The sequence below is a fragment of the Lagopus leucura genome, unplaced genomic scaffold (genome assembly GCF_019238085.1).
Source record: "Lagopus leucura isolate 7727_CA_CO unplaced genomic scaffold, USGS_WTPT01 Super-Scaffold_100008, whole genome shotgun sequence".
Taxonomy (NCBI): Eukaryota; Metazoa; Chordata; class Aves; order Galliformes; family Phasianidae; genus Lagopus; species Lagopus leucura.
The window spans coordinates 19,424,691-19,439,535 of NW_024962265.1; the positions used below are offsets into that span (position 1 = coordinate 19,424,691).

General features: G+C 44.0%; 1 protein-coding gene across 2 annotated transcripts in view; it reads right to left on the reverse strand.

Annotated features, from left to right (window-relative positions):
• The window catches only part of PLXNB2 (plexin B2), a 249,621-nt gene extending 235,074 nt beyond the window's left edge, over positions 1 to 14,547 (reverse strand). Inside the window, exons 1-2 of one of the 2 annotated variants that reach the window (XM_042872395.1) lie at positions 14,454 to 14,547; positions 6,299 to 6,401 (exon numbers count right to left, since the gene is read on the reverse strand). The gene's annotated coding sequence lies outside the window, so the exon portion shown is untranslated. The remainder of the gene's footprint in view (positions 1 to 6,298; positions 6,402 to 14,453) is intronic. The other variant, XM_042872396.1, reaches the window with a different exon arrangement.
• Between the last annotated feature and the right edge of the window lie 298 nt (positions 14,548 to 14,845).

Genomic DNA, 14,845 nt, shown 5'->3' on the forward strand with positions numbered 1-14,845 from the left:
TGAATTGCAAAAAAAAAAAACAAAACAAAATAACCCCCCCCTCCCCCTCCCCCCCCCCCCCAAAAAAAAAAAAAAAGAAACCCACAAAACAAACACCAACACCCTAATGTCTCATAATCTCATTTGGTGTTGTGCTTCAGATACAAAGATCTGCAGGGCCTCCCAGGCGATGAGACCTGGCAGCATCTGCTCAACACTCAGCAAACATCTGCACAGCCCCTCCTGCACTAGGTGTGCAGGGAGGGGGTGGTGGCCCTGAGACATCCCACATATCCAGCTCACATTTCCACTGCAGAATGAAACCAGAGACAGGCAAGTGCAAGGAAGCACAGGAGTTGAGACCAGAGACAGGAGATGGGACCAGGACAAAAATGTATCTGGGCAGGGTTGTCAGAAACCAAGGAGAGAGCAGAGCCAAAGAAAGACACTCCTCTGGTTTCCAACCTTGCATTTGAAACCAGTTCTCTCTTTGAAAGCAAGACAATTGCCAGTGCAGAGAACTCCCCAGTGCAATAAGGACTTGCACTGCCAGCCCCCCCTTTCCCTGAGGAAGCCTGTTTCTCATCTCCTGTACCGTAAAATTTAGTGCAAACCAGCTGGTGTGTTCTGTCTAGAAATCTGCAGAATATTGCAGCGATTAAAACCAGCTTAATACTAACCCTCTTTGGAATGCATGCCTGAAATTGATATTAATGAAACAAGATGAGATATTAATATTCTGTACAGCAGGTTCCTCAAGCTGTGCTGCAGCACCAAATCAAATCTTTTCCCAAGTTGACATCCAAAATACAAACAGAGCATGGCAGTTGGTATTGACATGGGAGGAAGCAGCAGGAGTGTTTTAAAAGTTTAGAAGCTCTGAAGTTTGCAGTTATAAGAAGCTCAGCTTCCTTTCCTACCGCCTTTCCCCCAGCAGCAATATTAATGGCTATTCAATGCAATAATAGGATCTGAACTATAAACTTCACTGTTGTTGTCTTTTTTAATCTCTCAGTCAATATTAAAAGCATTTGGTACTCTTTAGGAGGGAGGAATGATTTTGCATTCTAGGAACAGTGAGATGTTTGCAGAGCTACCAGAGAACACTGGTGAAGGATTTACTTCACATCCTCTGCTCATAATTGATGTTGTGATACTTTATTTTAAACGGACCTGCTTCTGCAGATTCACAATTTATTTTTATTGCACAAGCACACACTCAGTGTAATCTCAGCACATTCTCATGGGCTGGAGTTATACAATAGGTCCAAACCACCACCTGAGGGTCATTCTTCAGCCAAGAGGAGATTCTTCAGAATCTCTGAACACAAAGGCCTGAGGACCAGTGATTCCTACTGCTGGGTCTGCCAGCACTGAGCACTAAATCTACACTTTTGACCCTGGGCAAGTAAGAATAGCCCTGCCATTCACTTCACTCTCCTGTTAAAGGAGAGCAGCTTCCCCCTCTGAACAAGAGCCAACAGGCCACCTGCTGCAGGACAGCACCCAGCCCAAGTGAAGAAGAAGGTAGAATGGTGCTTCTTTTATTATCACAGAGAATCAAAACCTGAAGGAGAAAGTGAGTTTCTCCCTTGAGTACCCCCAGCCTGGTTGAGCATGCACACAGAAGGTTTGGTGTCTCCATCTCTACACTCTAGATAAAGCACTTTATCTGAACATTGCACAGGTGTTCCCTTGAGGAAAGCGATCTTATTTCTCTGTAAGTAGCAATACAGTTTGAGGTACGTTGGTCCACCTTACTGAAGATCACAGATATTTATAATGAAGATTAGAAACCATAAGCATTCTCAAGACTTTTGCATGTACAATCTTATCACACCAACCTGGAAAAACAAACAAACAACCACCACCAACCTAGATGTCACCTATAAAAGATTTGTCTTCAGACTATATAGAAAAGCAGCTGTTGTAATTGCAACAGAGAAGCAGATGAGACTCTGATTTCCTGTCTGATCACAAAGCCTTTCACAACAGCCATTCAGCCATCTCCTGGGTTTGGTAACATCTGCATGATATTTGCATTGAATTTATCTGGATAGTTTTAACCTCACTAAGGATTCACAGGTAAAAAAACAGACGCTGAATCAAATTTCACAAAGCAGCATCTTGGAGGATAGACTAAGCAGAAGGCTACATCATGTCCTAATTTCTCTTAGGTTTGTAAAGTAGATAGTCATAATTTCACTTAGAAAAAAAAATATATATGCCAGTTGAGCTGAAGTTTATTTGAGCTAAAGAGCAAGAAATGTTACTGTGTGGTGTGGAATGCCTGATCTCGTGCTTTATTGAAGCATAGCTACTTAAAAATAAATTATTGCAAGAACACATCATCCTTGCCTTGTGGCTCATAGATATACACATGACTAAAAAATGTGCTCTAATTGTAATATTTCCTCTCCCTTCAAGTAAACATGAAAGCTTAACATTAAATCTGTACTAAAAAATTAATAAATCAGCTCATACATTGTAGGGACTACAAGTACAGCCAGATGAGGCCCTTGCAGCTGAGCTCACTGCTCAATATTTGGCACGAGCACAACTGAAATATTCCAGAAGAAGACAGAACTGTTACATTCTTTCAGATGTTTTGAGTTAATGTTTATGGCACTCAAGGAATTTCTATTTAACAAAAAAAACAGCAAGCCAACCTTCAGTGAGTTTCAAAATCTTTACTCATGATGGAAAAGTTTTCACACGCCAAAGCATACTTCCCTTTAAAAACACATTAATTGTAATTATGTTATATGTTATATATAATTACATATTATTTATCCCTGTATATAATACAGAACCTATTTCTGAAAAGGAATAGAGTGCACTCCATATGTGTAACTACTTTCCTGAAGGGATCAGAAACCCGTGAAGGAGAAATTGTAGGGGTTATTGCAATAGAGCCATTTGAAGCACGCCAAGGGAGTAAAGGCACTAATGAAGAGCCTTCTTTTGGGACAGGTGCCTCCAGCTTTCCATGGGTAAGCTTAAATTGAAGTCATGTTTGTGCTTGTGGCCTCATTAGATTATAACTCGATTGTTGACTTGAATTCTTGTAAGCCTTATACACATGGGACTTGCCCTCCCTCATTTGGAGGCTATCACATAATGGATATTTATCTATAGAGATATGCCATCTCCTCGTAGCCAAGCCTCAGGGTCAATAACCTCAGGTCTAGTTTTCACACTTAACAAATTTTCCTATTGCTCAATTGGCAGAGGCTGTTCAATACCTAGGCTGGAGCTGAGAAGATTAAGTGTTAACCATTTCTTTGCCAAATTTTAAAGACACATTCTTTTTAAAGTCAATTTTTTTTTTTTTAAATATCTTCTCCCTTTAAAAATATTCTTAAATTAATTTTTAATACCTCCTCCTTGCATTAAAACAGCTGGAGGGCAGAGCTTGGCCGTGTATATTCATATCCTATGACAGGTATCACTCCCTGTGAGTGCTGTGTACCTGCCACTCCAGCAATGAGAGATACAGTTTTCAAATCAAACAAAAACACAGAGGCAACCTGGAAATTCTTTTCAGTTACCTCCAAGAGCCTAAGAAGACTAGGAATTCTCATATTTCACCAGAATGTACTTCAAAATCATGTTTTATTTTTTTTTTATATTTTTTTCTTTTCACTTCATCCTTGATATTTCAACTTCCTTTCACTGCAGAAAGCAGTGGAACAGCTCTACGTTCAATACATGAACTGGGGAGATTTTTCAAAAGCCTCACGTTTTAGAAGGTTTTCCTAAAGAAGAATATGAATGACCTGTGCAATGGCTTCATTCATTAAAAGGCAATTTGGTGTAACAATTGTGAAAATGTAGAAATGTAACAAATGTAAAAATGTTCTCATTTCACTCATACTTTAAAAAGAGCCAAGAGACATCCTGGGATGCTTTGTAGCAGGAGGGGAGGTAGGAAACTAATTTTCCAACTGCTCTGTTTACTTTGCATACCTTGTGGGCAAAAGTTGGCAAGAAACAACTGAAAGTTGTTTGCTTTGAAATTATCACCCCATTTACAAGATTCAAGAGCAAAGTCTTCTAAAAGGAGGTAAGAGGGAAAAGGAAATGACTACATGCATGGTTAGCACTACACTACTAGCACAGTCCATGTGCTGGTAATGCACAGGAGGTCATTAGCTAAAAAAGAAAACCATTGGGCATCCAGAAAGCTGGCCTATTCTCACTCTATTCTCACTCTATTCTCTCTCCATAAGTGCATATAGACACCATGCTTAGAGCATCCACTGAGAATAAAAGCCCTAGCAAGGTCCATGCAAAATGGCTGTATTCAATTTAAGGCCACCTCCTATTATTCCCAATGGAAGTGAACCACACAAGGGCACTGCTGTTACTGAATACACAAACTCAACACCCAAACTTTGTTCGTAAAAGCCTCCTTTTTCCTGACTAATAGGGCCACCCAGAAGGGGATGAGCAGGAAAGGATGACAGCAGCAGACACAGCCATGGCTTGATAACACAAAGAATTTGGCAAAAATATCAGTTAAAGTGAGTCTTTAATAGCCTTTTTTTTTTTTTTTTTTTAACCCTTTCAGCTTCTCAATCCAACACTGCAAAGATGCACATTTTGGTGTGGCCGTGCTGTAAAACACAGCTGAGTTGCAATCAGGCTTTTAAAATAACTTCTTTCAAAGCCACAAAATAATTACATGTAATAGAGTTTAATGCCAGATCAGCTCTTCTGTCCAGTTCACAAAACAGTTGTGGTAGCAGAACCAAGCAGTTACCAGCCACTGACGGAGGGAACAACTTACAGAAGAGCAGCCACCAATGCCTCCATGTTAGCGTGCATGGTCTATGCGTGCTGCTAACCCATTTGCCACAGCTCCCCCTGTGCCAAACCACCTCATGGGTACAGAGAGCTTGAAGTAGAAGTGCTTTGCAGAAGTCTCTGCTCAAGCCAGGAAATCTGGGAATGCAGGTCTCCTCTCACATAGGGGCTTCTGGGGAGAGGAGCAAGACAGATAACAGAGCTAGCAGGTCTTTATCCTTCCTGGTTGAGAAAGAACGCTGTGGCATCCATTTGTTGTACTTACATACTAAGACAAAACACTCATTGGATTTTTCACCTTGGGATTCTGCAAAATTCCTCAAAAAGCAGCAATGAAAAAAAAAAATCAGATAACTGAAATTATCTGCTAAATGCAAAACAAAACCAGAAGCCATAGAGTCACCGGTCAAGAAACCTACAAGACTCCACTGCATACAGCAGATCATATACATGGCACTCTAGCACCAAAAGCAGCTGTACACAAAGCAGCCCAGACTTTGTGTATGCTAGCAAACAGGCCTGTTTGGTCTGGCAAATGCTATTAGCACAGTGAAGAGTTTTGGAAGGAGACACAGCAGCAAACAACATGACCTTGTCATATTACTGTACATGAAAGATGTGGGTAAAATAGAAAAGACTCTGAGAGGGAAGGAAGGAATACAGGTATGTAACCATGAATTTACAGCCTCTTCTTCTCCCAACAAGCTTGGTAATAATGTACAGAAAAGTCCTCACTGCTCCTTCATGAAAAAGCTCCAAACTTCTGATGCTGCTAAATTCCCTTCTGATATCAGAGCTCTCATTCAAGTATAATTGAAGTAGACTAATTATGCCACAAACAACAGAAAACACAGGCTGCCTCTTCAGATTATCAGTAGGAGAAAATAGCATGAAGAGTTTAGTTTGAAGGATACTGTTTACATTTCTAAGATGTACTTATTTATTTCACAGGCCCGAGGATCAAAATGAACAGATAAGAACTAATTGCTACAACTGGGAAAAGTAAATTGGGAAGTTCTCACCAAGCACACCTGTACACGACAATTTGAAAAGCAGCAGTACAAGCAATGCAGACTGTTAAAGTGCAATTAGACAAGTGGTGTTACTCTGAGCAACTGAGATACTGTGTTTTGATAACTAAGTTACCTTGGAGATGACTCGCACACACAAGTTGCTTAATGTCATTTTACACTATAGGTCCAGGAGGTATAAAAGTATGCATAAAAATCACTATGAAATCAGAGAGTATCGATCACAAATGTAAAGTAAATACATTCTCCTGGCAGATTATTAAACTTAATTTGAGGTCACATTTCAACCTAAAGCCAAAGCAAATAAACCCCCCCCACGGCCATCTCTTCTCTTAACATACCCAAGCAACCACACTGCAGAGCTCTACAAGAGGACCCCCTCTTCCTCAAGTGAGCAACACACCTCTTGGAAAGGAGAAAGAGAGGTTAAAAAAAAAATAAAATCAAAAAATGTCAATCCAAGTAAATCCTTAGCCCACCTGAGCAGCACGACCACCACTAGCAAGAGGGAGCTCTAGTGCCTCAGGCTTCTGTGCAAATAGCTGCCAGGACAAAGCGCCTTTTGACGTGTACTTGTTCCTGCTGGGAGAGATGAAGAAAAGATGCTTTAGTTAAAATATAAGACAAGGGGCTGGACAACGTGCACAGCTGAAAAGAAATCACGTGCTCTGTGGGTTTCTTAGTATCTTAAGCAAAAAAGCATTTGTAACTGGCAGTTCAAGAAAATGAGGAATTTTCCAACATGTCATTTGTATAAACACAAAAGGGGGAAGAGTAAGGCAGGTGAAATCTATTGATTTCACACTGAATTCAGCAAGTGAAGACTTAACAATGTGTCAACGAATATCAAATCAACCAGATTTTAAGAACAGAATATAAAAAATACATGCCAAATAGATTAAAAAGCAGTTAAATCAAAGATCTCAAAGTTATCATTGCTGAATAACATCACAATGGAAGTGTAATACTCCTTGTGCAGTTCACAGAGACTGGAATTATGCTCTATATCTCTTATTAGTTTTATTGCCTGGCTGGAAATAAGCACATCCTCTGCAATAAAATTAATGGATTACATGGTTTAGTAGCATGGTAAATAACAATAGAAAGGATATCACACAGAGTTATCTCAATAATTTGTCAAGCTGAGCTCATTCCAGCCAAAACACTCTTAAGACATCTGAATGCAGATGTATCTATCTAGTAATAAGGAATGTGAGTAGGTTTGCAAATCAGAGGACTGTGAAGTTAAGAAGTAAGGAAACCAGAAAGGATAGAGAGGTCCTCTTAGACGCATAACCAAGCATCACGCTAGGAGTTCATGTTGTTATTAAAGAGGCTAATGTGGTTGATGGATGCAAAGATACAAAAATAAATAGAAACACTGAATGGGGTAGGACAGCATGCAGCAATAATGAGCAACATGGCAACACTACACCCAGTCCCATGGCTGATGCTCAAAAAAAAACCAAAACAAAACAAAATGTTGAACAACAAACCCAGAACAATATTGCTGTGCATTTTCACTAGTGCTGCTGAACACTGCATCAAATGCACAATGGACTATGAAATGCTTGCAGACCTTGCCACTGCTAAATGTCAAAAGAAGAGACCATCTGTTAATGAACATTAAAGGCATCTCCCTGCAGTAAGTAAATGCATACCAGGATTGTGGGGTTGCCAATATAAAGAAAATCTTTTAGGTTTTCAACTCAACAGTTTGGGTGGGCAGGACGAGGCAACCTGGAGCACACAGCACATGTATGCTCCTCACCCACAATATCCGCTCTGCAGCCTTAGAGTTACGGACTCCTGAAAAACTTCTTATGAGTATCACAAGGACACTTTGTGTCTGAGTAAAAGCCATTGAAATACAAGCTATATCTTCATGTAGCACTTCTGGGCGGAAAAAAAAAATAACCAAGAAGCAACCAGGCTTTGTAATCACATCTAGCACTTACATAGGCTGCCAGTTAATTCAGAAGGGAAAAAGTTTCAATTGCTGATGATCTGAATCAAAATTGCACACAAAATCTTTTTTTTTTTTTTTCTTTTTTTCCTTTTAAGATACTTGTCACTCCTACCAGGCTGGAAATCAAATCATAGAATAGCTTGGGTTGAAAGGGACCTTAGAGACCATCTAGTTCCAATCCCCTGCCATGGACAGGCTGCCACTCAGCAGTTCAGGCTGCCCAGGTCCCCATACAACCTGGCCTTGAGTGTCTCCAGGGATGGGGCACCCACAGCTTCTCCAGACAATTTGTTTCCAGTGCCTCACCACTCTCTGACCTAAAAAATTTCTCCCTAACATCTGTCCTAAATCTCCCTCTTTCAACTTAAAGCCATTCCCCCCTCTCCTTTCAGACCACATAGAAGGATGGTCTCCCTCCTGCTTATAAGCTCCCTTCAAGTACAGGAAGGCCTCAACCACTTCCTGGTGAGAAGGACTCACCAGAGCCTTCTCTTCTCCAGGCTGAACAAGCCCAGCTCCCTCAGCCTTTCCTCCTAGGAGAGGTTCTCCAGCCCTCTGACCATCTTTGCGGCCCTCCTCTGGACCCATTCCAGCAGCTCTATGTCTTTCCTAAAGAGGTTAAATTATTGCCTTTTTTTTTTTTTTTTTTTTGGCCATAAAATTCAACAGGCCCACTGCTAAGTCTCAACCAATTTGTCTCATACTGATTTAATGAAGAAAACACACAAGTTCAACACGTCACACCAACGTATTAATGAATGACAAATTAACAATCTTCTCATGCATTTAAGAGAGATACAGTGTATCTTGGACTTCCAGTTACAATGAACACAACCAGAATCATTAAAGAGAAAGGACTGACTAAATAACTATGACAAGCTGAAGGAAACTGTAGCCTACTAATGTAAGCCAAGTATCATATCTTAAGGAAAGTAACTTTTATTTGCCATGTATGCCTACTGATGTCCAAGAAAAAGTTGACTGAACTGCCCCCTTTGACTCAGGGAAAATAGAGAGAGCTCTGGGAGATCTCACTGTATTTCAGTGGCACTTGTTTTACCAAACTGATGTATTTCATTTTTTCTATCCTTAACTTTCTTCCTGTGGCTGAAGACACTTGAATGATAATTATTTTCCCACATGGATTAAATAATTGGTCCCTCCTCAATTCTAAATAGCGACACAACTAGGCATGCAAGTGCTATATCTTTATATACAAGAGTATTATAGGTACATCCATCTGCCAGGAAGAACTACTGTCTCTTCTTAAGCTATAAAGAAGCTGCAGGAAAAAGGATGTGAGAAGCATACTCTCATACTCTCAACATACATATTTAAAACACAGCCAGTTAGTATAGCCAGAAGGTTAAGCCTGAAATGTGAGACTTTATTTCTACGTCACTTCTCCAGGAGTCCTGGGAGACTCAGCTATCACCCTAATGATCTCTAGACATGGGAAGATTACTGTTGGGTTTATGAGAATTCCCTTCAAACTGAGCTGACACGCAGAACCAATCCAGCTTATCTAGAAAGATGCTAGCTACATCCATTCAGCAATAAGCATCAACTTATTTTTTTCTTAAAAAAATGCAAGTTCTGTAACAATTAAGCTTAGCTGCTAAAAATTACATGGATTTTATTTTTAAAAAGTTAAAGTCAAGTTGATTGTTGACAGTTCCTATGTACTTCGTGGAACACTCTTGATGATCTACCAAAAGACAGGAAGGATAGTCTGAGTGGCAAAATTTCTCCACTTCTTTCTGGTTTGCTGTAGGATTGAGAAGGATTTATACACTTCTAACAGAAAGAAAGAGATGACACATCTCCAGCATAAAGAAAGTGACTGCTGCCAAGTAACACAAAATCCATTCACTGCAAATGACCAAAAAGCCTCTACTCTTTACTTATGGCCCTAAATTAGCAATATCAGTTACTGAGAAAAACCAGCTAAACAGTAGAAATAAGGCTATAATTAGATAACCAACTTTCTAAAAACACACTCTGTCTGAATAAAGCAAAATTCCTGTTTGCAGTTCTTTCCAGCACACAACCAAGCTGTTTGCCCATGGGCAGGAAGTGGAATAGTCCATATCTAGCACCAGCCCAGGAAAACGAAAGCTCAGCAGCTACCCATAGAGGTGGAGGACAGGCAGAAGCACCTTGTAAGGTGCTGGGTGAACTCTGTCCTCTGGCAACTGTCAGGGAACTCAGCATGGAGCTAATCATCAAGCTGCCCCGGCGCCAGCACTGGCTCATGGAAGCTAGATTTCAAAGAGAAACCAAACAACCCAAGGAGCACGTGGTGGTGATCACAGCTGTGCTGACACACTCCTGGGGTTGAACTCTGCCTTGCACTGCAGCAGCCTGCAGCTGGGTGACTGAGCAGAGGGTGCTTGGCTTCGGTGTGTCTAACTGTTGTTGCTGATCTTTGTTAGGTATGGACACTTCAGGGAGTTATGAGGCTTCCCTCCAACATCCAAGACAGAAAGAAGCTTAGAGAGATCCAAAAGCTATCTATTCCTAAAGAGACCAAGAAACATTCAGCTTTACCAGATACCCATGAACTATCTCCCTAAGGACAAGTCCCAACCCTCCAGTGCTTGGGCAAGCACGTGTCCTCAGCCTCCTCCATCCATCCGCTTCTTTAGAGCCTTCCCGGCACAGACTCCACAGCCTCCTTCTAAAGCCAAGCCTGAGCAATTTTCTGGTCACTAACGGAGCTTCTCTGTAACACTAAGCCACTGATGGGTACATAAAACTTATTTCTTCCTTTCCTTATTTCTACTTTGTCTATGCAAGTTTTGACCAAGCAGTGAAAGTACTTGCTGTCTAAATATTGCACTTCTAAAAGAGACACCATCTAAATGCCTTATCAGGTTACGTGTGCAGTGCTTTTGTTTGTTGGTTGGTTTTTAAATGAGAATTAAGAGATGAATATCAATTCCAAGTTGGGCCCATATTGAAACAAAACTAGTCAAGTAATACTTGACTAATTCTAGTTGCACCTGGCTATATTACATCTTGTGATTACTTTATCTTTTTTTATTATTATTATTATTATTATTTTTAATGCTAGTGGAAACCATCTAAACAGAATTGGATCCTCTCACTATAAACTGAGGATTCCATACTGGTTGAGAAAGCCTGCAAGAAAAGGCATAATAGATATCCACTACTGAGTCCAAAAGACAAAGGTAAAAAAGTGGCAGGAATGCTTCATTAGAGTTGTTTGTTTACTTAATTCCATTTTTAATTGTTTAGACTCTCATCTCACTAAGATGTGCTAACTTTACTTAAGGAAGGCCCCACAGCTTTTATTTGCATAAATCAAGTGTGTTTAATGAAGTGCACATTAGCTCATCATCACATTGGTTCTGATGAGGAACTGCATCAGCGACAATGCCAAGCTATTTTGGGGAATATTCATTATATGTCTATAGAACAGTCTGACTGGAGGAAAGTGAGAACAAAATGACAGTAAAAAAATGGCAGCAATTACTTTACTAGCAGTTAACGTTGCCATTAACTGCTTGCTGGCAAGAGTTTAAAGTTGCAAACTCTAATTTAAGCTTGTTACCTTAATTTTACAGTTGTAATTCAATAGTCAGAATGTGGCACTGGTGTAATAAATATCTTCATTCAGTGCTTCATACAATAAACATTTTAAAAGTGAATGCAAAATTTCAGAATCCAGGTGTTACAGAAATATAAACGATTAATATCGTGTCATCATTAAAGAAAAGTACATGTGTACAAACAGTTTTCTTAAAAACAAGCCAGAATTCAAACATGCTAACAACAGGCCACTGGTATTTTTGTTATTCACAGGCATTCATGAAGAGAATCACAGAATGGCTTGTGTTGGAAGGGACCTCCCAAATCCCAAGAAATCTCCCTTCAAATGTACGTTTGTATTTGGGGAGCTTATGCACCCATAGCAAAAAGCCCCCAGTTTTGGAAAGCTATTTAAAGCCTGTACGCCACTTCCAATAATATCTGCAGGAAGACTCAGGCAGCAAATGGCTGTGCCCTTAGTGAGGATATATTTTATATACTGATATCTGCAGATTCTTCAGTTAGGTGTACAAAGCAAGATTTGGCGAGAAGGGAAAACACACCTTTCTCCTTCTAGTTCCCAGAATCCATGTGGGACGAAGGATGGGAAGAAGAAAGCTGCTCACTGCTACCTTCTGAAACCCAGCAAAGTGAGTGCCATGAGCGAGACCATCACACAGCCTCCCCCTGCACAGAGCTGCCTCCTGCTGCTGATCCCCACGGGAATCGATAGGAAAGTAGCTCAGCTGAGTCACATTTTCTAGGGAAAACACCATTTCCAAAGAACGTGAGTGCTGTCAGGCTCCAGTTCTCGATCACACCTGATTTAGCTGACCCCAGCTGTCTGCCTTGTCCCTCTTCCAGCACGGAGATGAGCAGGAGGCTTCATGCTACCGGACTTCCCCACATTATGCTCTAGCACGAACAGCCATACAGTACAGCTCACATTCATGTGCCAGGCTGTAAACACTGGCACACTCGAGCTCCAATAGGAAACAAGGCTGGATGGCAAAGTAACCTCTGGCAAAAGGACAGGATGAACAGCTGGATGCTTCAGCTCCTGGAGCACAAGTCAGAGTCACAAGTGTGGTTATTATGCCATCCTTCCCATGTTGTCAGCAATCTGGGAGTATCAGAGAAATCTGGTTAACAGAACTGTTATAGCTGCTTATCAAGAGCATCTGAAGCTTCAGGTGCGCATTTGGACTTCACTTCACTACTAAAAGCAGCATCGAGTTTAGCTGGATCAACACCAGCTTTGCTCAGTTACATCAGATCATTGTAAAAGCATTTTAAAAAGAGAAGTTCCTACTCTGTCTTCAGTCAGACTCGGTTCCCACCACACTTGGAAACCACAAGTATTCAAGGCAGCGGGGACAAGCCACACCAGGCTCAGAAGCAGACTTCCTCCCTTTTGTTTTGGCTGGAAGCATGCTCTGTTCTGGCCCTTCCATGGCAGGCAGCAGCCCCTGCACCAGAGGAATGTGTGCAGGACTCAGGAGGATGGGTACGGAGTGCCAAGCTTACTCCTTGGAGCACAGGGAACAGGTCATCCTGCTGCTCTGCCCACAGCCAGTACACAACCCTGCTCCACCAAAGCCGGTTAAGAAAGGCAGGAGAAAGAATTTCCAGCCCGGCTTTGGGGCAGACACCCCTAGAAAAGGAAAGCTCGAGGTAATGCCAGGTACATGCCAGCAGCCCATTACTTACCGACCCCAGCTTCCTTCTAGATTCCATTGTAATGAGAACATAAATAGCAGAACAAGCATATATCGCTCTTGAATGAATTACCTATTGAGAGTTCCCTCTGGTGTTCAATAAGTTAATCATCACATTCAAGGTAACAACAACGTTAGCTACAAAAGCACCAAGTTCCTCCACAAACAAGTTTTCATTCCGTGGCGAGCGCAGCAATAGGGATGGGACCGCAGCCTTGCAACACACCAATAACAAAGGCAACGATATTCCCAATTGGGCACCAAAAACTTGCAGTTCACTCTCTGTACATTCACCCCGGGTCTGACTAAGGCAGGAAGAACCCCGGTTATTTATTCCCGACGCCTTCTGTCTCCGGGTGGCACCGCCACTGCAGCCTCCCAGAAGACAAAGTCACACGCGCAGGTACGGCCCATCGCAACAGGGAACGGCAGAGGTGTTCTGCGCTGCCCCAATAACTATGCTTTGAGTCACGACTGTTTCGGGCCGGCACTTTCGTTCACCGGCACGAATCAGAAGCGAAACGCAGTATATCTAATTAACAGTTTGGAAAGAAAGTTTAAAGCTGCCTCCGCAAACAGACACAAACAAAACGCGGCTGAGCACCCGAGCTGGAGCCGGCGGTGCGAGGGGCGGAACGCGGGGCCGGGGCCGCGCCGCACCGAGCGGGCGGCGAACCCGAGGCTGCCCGGCACCGGGCGTTGCGAAACCCGGGCGGGGAGCGGGAGCTCGACGGGCACCGGGACAGCCGGCAGCGGGGAGCGGCAGCGGGGGGCCGCAACGCCTGCAAGGCGGCGGAGGAACAGCGCCGGGAGCGCGGAGCCGCGGTTCGGGAGCCCCGTAACCAACCCCGGCCCCGTCCCTGCCCGTCCCTCCGCCCTGCCCGCGGCGGGGAAGGGTGAAGTTGCGGCGCCCGCGATCGGCGGTTGCAGGCGGGAGCAGAACGGGCAGCTCGCCCCCGGCCCGGCGCGCAGAAGCAGGGAAAGGGCTGCGTTACCTTCAACAGGTGCAAGCGCCGGCGGAGGCAGCCCGCGGCGCGGACGCTCGGCGCGGAGGCGGCTCCCGGCAGCCCGGGGCGGGCGGTGGCGCTGGGCGGAGGCGCTCCGGCGGCCCCCCGGCGGCCACCCCTGCACCCGGCGGGCCCCGCCGCCGCCTCGCCAGAGTCAGCGCGGAGGCGGCAGCGGCTGCGGCCACCTCGGAGAGAGGAAGGAGGGAGAGAGGAAGGAGGGAGGGAAAAGAGAGGGAGAGAGAGAGGGGAGGCAGCGAGAGAGCAGAGAGGAGCGCCCCGAGAGGGATCGATCGATCGTCACATGGCGGTCGCGATTCACCGCCGCCCCCCGACAGCCAAAGCCTACAGCGGGGAGCCGGAGAAAAGCTGCGAGGAGGGGACACACCTGTAGGCGCAGCACATATCCGCTGTGAGCACAATGCGAGACAGGAAACTGAAAAAACAGCCCAGGGAAGGAGAGAGGCTCCCGTTCGTCCCTCCTTCCCTCGCTCCCTCCCTCCCTCCGTCCTCCTCCTCCTCCTCCTCCTCCTCCTCCTGCTCTCTCCACCCCCTGCCCCTGGTCAGGCTCCGCTGTCTCCTGCAGGCAGAGCCAGGCAGAGGGCCGGCGGGAGGAAGCAGCCGCACTTTCTCTCTTTCCCTTCCCCTCTTCTCATTGTTCTGCCCGCCGGCCAGGCGCGGCCAGGGGGCTTCCCTGCGGGGCCGGGAGCCGCCGGGAGTCTCGAGCCGCGGCCGAGCGCAGCGCCGCAGGGAGCCGGGACCGGACCGGGCCGTGCCGTG